The sequence below is a fragment of the Vombatus ursinus genome, unplaced genomic scaffold, assembly GCF_900497805.2.
Source record: "Vombatus ursinus unplaced genomic scaffold, bare-nosed wombat genome assembly UNPS02007344.1, whole genome shotgun sequence".
In the NCBI taxonomy this organism is placed as follows: Eukaryota; Metazoa; Chordata; class Mammalia; order Diprotodontia; family Vombatidae; genus Vombatus; species Vombatus ursinus.
The window spans coordinates 1,403,883-1,408,740 of NW_020947122.1; the positions used below are offsets into that span (position 1 = coordinate 1,403,883).

Below are 4,858 nucleotides of genomic sequence, written 5' to 3' on the forward strand. Positions count from 1 at the left end.
TCAGGTTGTTAAATTCATTTCCAAATTACTTTACATAGAGAATCAACATCTTATCATTAACAGTTAAAAACTTTTTTTTTCATTTCACTTCAGTTTATTTCCCTTTGTTTAGTTACCAGACAAGTAAAAAGAGCTGACTGGGGACGGCACCAGCCCTGGGGCCTAGGGGATGGGGCAGGGGCCAGAGAAGGGAAGGAACCGCTCACATCACATCCACAAAGAACTCACTGGGGTTTCTCACGGCCATGTGGAAGGACTGTCTGCTGGGGTCAGTTCTGGGGACCCCAAGGCCAGGTCTCAGCCTGGGGGCGCTCCTGGGGGGCCCTTGGCAGCGGTCGGAAGGGGCATCATCATCATGGGCAAGCCGTACAGCGGGGGCACCCCCGGGGCCCGTAGGACTGGTGTGTGTGGTGGCTGCGGAGGCTGTGGTCCAGTGAGTGGTGGATACGGACACTAGGCTCGCTGGGGGCTCGCTGCCGCCTCAGGCTGCTTCGGATTGTGTGGGGTCTTCCGCTGTCCCCTGACTTGGAGTCCCTGGCCTGGGTCCTTTTCCTTCCGCGGGTCGCTGCCTCTGCCGTTGGAACCACTGCTCCGGCTACCTTCACTGTGCTGACTGCCCGCACTGCCCCCACCGCCGTAGCTATACCCTGGCTCAAGGAAGCCGGGGTGGGGGTTATAGGGATGTGGGAGGGGTGGGTACTGGTAAGGGAAGGCCGTGGGCCACGGGGCGGCCCCGGGGTGTGGGAGAGGAGCCAGCATGTCTTGGTCCGAGGCCCCACTGGAGCCGTCCTGGTCGTGCAGGGACAAGTTAGCCATGTTGCCTCAGAGGTCACCGAAGATACAACAGCACTGCTCTGAGAAAGTGATTTTGTTGACTGTGTGACAGATGAAGCCGGCTTTCAGCAGGTTGCTGGCATATTTCCGGGCCTCGCTCGGGTCCGTGAAGCCCTACACGTTGTGGTGTCCACTACATCTGAACCGATGAAGGCGTTGGGGATTGTGATCTTGAGCCACATACGGTCTCGGACCTCCAGACCAGACTCAGGGGAAACCATAGCTTTAACTGTGGTGGCCATGTCTCTGTGGATGTACAGGTGAAAGTCACCGAGGCGCTCAGGGTTGGGATGGAGCTGGTGATGCAGGAACTGGTAGATGTGATGGTGCTGAGGGAGAGGCTCATGCCATAGGCTGAGAAGGTGCCTGTCATCGCTGCTGTGTAGGACACTCAGGCTGCAGGGTCAATGGGGCGGATTGGCTCACTCCTGGGCAGGGTGAAGCAGCCTTGGGGGCTGGGGTCCCAGCACTTGGTCACTGTCAGGGTGATAGGCCCTGGTTTGTGCACAATTTCTCAAAGTACTGGGACAGCGTCATCATTACTCATGTTCTCAAAATTGATGTTGTTTACCCGTAGGAGCCTGTCCCTTGGCTCAATCCGTCCAGCAGCAGCCACGGCTCCATCCTTTATGATGGAGCCAATGTAGATGCCCCCATCAACCCGTTCGTTGCTCTGACTCACAGTGGAGACACCCAGGAAGTAGTACTTCTCCATGTTGAGCGGATGATAATGTTGAGGGACATGATGGAATTTATGCTGCTGAAGATGAGGACCGCTCAATCCAGGCCACCTTCTATTTCTGTCAAGGCTGCTTGTGTCTCCTCATGAGGCCAGACGCACTGCTCTGTTCTGTGGAGCTGCTGAACCTTTGGCTGTGCCGTTCATCCAGGCCACATATTCTGGCCCATCCCTCTGTTGGCAGCCACTCAGGCTGCATAGACACCAGGGAATCAGTCTCAGTGTCATTGTCCAGGTTCTCCTGGCTCCCCCCACCAGTGTGAGAGTGGAAGGAGGGAGGCCTGGAGTCCCCAATGCCACCCATGCATTCCATGGTGGGGGGGTGGCAGCTCAGAAGGATTGTCAGGGCAGAAGGAGCCAGGCTCAGGGTGTGAGCCCTCTGCTGACACCAGCCAGGATACCATCTGGCTGTTGAAACAGGGGAGCCACACGTTGTCATCAGAGATCTCTTCTTTCACAACCCCTAGTGAAGTTCAGGGGCCAGCTTCTTTACCTTGAGCCGGATGTGCTGAACTTGGATGATGCTTCCAGGCAAAGGTTGCCCCAAGATCCAAGGCCATTGCCAGTGGGGCCCATGCTGTAGCTGCTGCCCCTCACCCCTCCTTCCTTTCCCAGGTGGGGGAGGGCAAAATCATAGGTGAGGAGGAAAGAGTGAAACTCTCTTCTCCTATGAGAGAGATTAACAGATACCCTCTTGATTCAAGGGAAGGGAGCGGGAGAAAGGAGTGACCAGGATTGTAAGGAGGAGTTTCAAAACTCCTTAATGATCAATCACAAAACCTCCAGAATCTGCCAAGATATTTTTAACTGTTCTAACTTTTCCCTGTAACCTCCATGAAGGAGGATTCAGGGGTGTAGAGGGAAGGGAGTAAGTAAGCTTCAGGGAACCAAACAGCAACTGTAGTTTTTCCCAGTTCCCTAGCACTGAGAGAATTGACATAATTGGAAATACGCTTCTGGATAGGGCATCCATCCTTGTCCTCTTTGCTGTGGAAGGTGTACCCAGGCCCATGGCCTTGAACTGAACCAGTAGACTGAGAACCTGAGAGCATCAGGCTGAGTGGGAGACAGCCTCATAATTGCCTGAAAATCACCTCCAAGCCTTGGTGCTTGAAGAGCTACCCCAACTGCAGAGCAAGAAAGGAGGGGGAGGAGAGGCTTACATAACTTCCAGTCTTGGCTAGAGAAGAACTTGGGGTTAGGCAGTTTATATGGGCCACCAAAATGTTGACATTTAGAGGTTTAGGGGTGCTGGGGCCCCAAAAATCACAACATGCAGGTCCTGCCCAAAAGAATTCCACCCTGAGCCTTCTTTCAGCCAAAGACAAGGTTTATTAGAACATCCGTCATATTAGACAGACTCTTAAGGAGGTTAAACATTAGTAAGCTATTGGCTAGATTATATGAATCTGAGCAATGACTAGATTTTAAGAATCTAAGCCTCAGTTAATGTTTAGCAGCTGACTTGCAGAGGGAAGGAAAAAGAAGTATGTCTAATACTTTTAAGTTTAATATGAATTATTAACATTTTTCCATCTCTTTCTTAAATCTAGATAATCAACAAATCAATCAAACAAGCTCTGCTTTGTAATGTTTGCCAATTTCCAAGGTGTAGATCCCCATACTGAAATTTTTTAAATTGGCTTTTTCAGGCTGGTTCAAGCTGGCTCCAGCACAGCCATGGACCCTTCTGCCCTTCCTCCCTTGTCACATTCTTCTATCTCAAACCTCCTGCCATAGTTGAGTGGGAATAATTCACACCAAAGTCATTCTGTATTGATGTTATTGTTTTAAAGGAAATATTTTTTCTCACTAAAATCTAGAGAGCTGAAATTCATTCTTGTGGTTCTAGTGCCATTCCTCTAAGAGGGAAACCAAACTCTATTTTGAGCATTGATCAATTATTTGACCTGGACAGAAACACAAATATCATACATACTTTTCAGGTCACTTAAAAATTCTTCCTTGTGTCCATACTTGCTGGTTGTGAGATCTTTAGTCTTTTGCCATATTTGCTTGTAGTTCACCTCCAGAACTACTGTGGCAAATTGCTTGTAGGCGTCTGTAGCTCTGGAGTGGTCTTTTCACTTCATTAACACTTTCCAACCGCATTCATGCATTGTCAACCCTACCCAATTTTGTTTTCTTTCTCTCATTAACCTTGGTCTTACTAACTTTTTTCTCTTCCAATCCTTCTCTCTCTACTTCAACTTGAATCCTTCTATTCATGCTTCTATTTCTCCTTCTCTATCTCCTTCTCCTGTAGCTCCGCCCAAGTTCTCCTACCCCTCTTTAAATCCTAGGACTCATGAACTCGAGGATCTTTTCTTTTCTATTCTACTGGTTTTATCCTTCATCTATATCAAGATTTTTTCTCTATGAAATAAGAATTATGATTTATGTCTTAAGGATCTCCCAACCACCACTATCAGTAAATGCTATGTGCCTTTAGATAGGAGATTAACAGCAGACACATTTGACTCTACAAACACATTAGTGCAATTTGAAATAAAGAATCTAAGAAAAACTGTTTAAAATCCAAGTAGGCAATGACATCAATAAAGGATCTACTCTTGTTGAATACTTTACCAAATTAATCACATTTGACAAAGCATACATACAGGTCCTAGTTACATGCTATATGTAGGTGGGAGAAAAAGGCTGACCCCATGAGATTCAAATGTTTCCTATAATTGTTTAAAGATGCTCCAGTTGGCTTCCAGGAATGAATGGCATATTTATTAAGCATTTACTGTGTGCAAAGTAGTGTGCTAAGTGCTGGGAATACCAAGAGAAGAGTAAAACAGTCCCTGCTGTCCAGGAGCTCACATTCTAATGGAAGATACAACTCAGTACAAACTAAAAGTTTTAGCTACAAGCCTGATGGAGAGCTCCCATGATCCTTAGGGAGCAGCATCAAAGCAGATAATAATACTTCTTTAATGTCCTTTTCACAAATAAAACCATATCATTCTCTGATGTCAAGCAATTTGAAAGTGCCAAGGATTTTTGGTGGCGAAAAACCTTTTTTTTCTGGGTTTTTAATTGATGAGGACCATTGGTGGCTATAATAGCTGTAGCACAATTAGATTAACAGTCTGTATCTCCACAGGGGTTATTACTTCTCAAGAATATAGCTGTACATAGTCTGGAAACAAAGTCTACTGTGTTCAACCTCCTGGCTATCTCCATCAGGGTCTTATTTCAGATATTTGTTTCAGGAGTAGGTGGTTGTATTACTAAGTAAAGACCAAAAAAAAAGTGCCTGGTAGAAAAAAAAGAAGG

The 4,858-nt window shown here is 47.2% G+C and overlaps 1 pseudogene; it reads right to left on the reverse strand.

The window, feature by feature from the left end:
• Positions 1-202: 202 nt before the first annotated feature.
• Positions 203-3,685, reverse strand: LOC114033725 (annotated as a pseudogene).
• Positions 3,686-4,858: the final 1,173 nt, after the last annotated feature.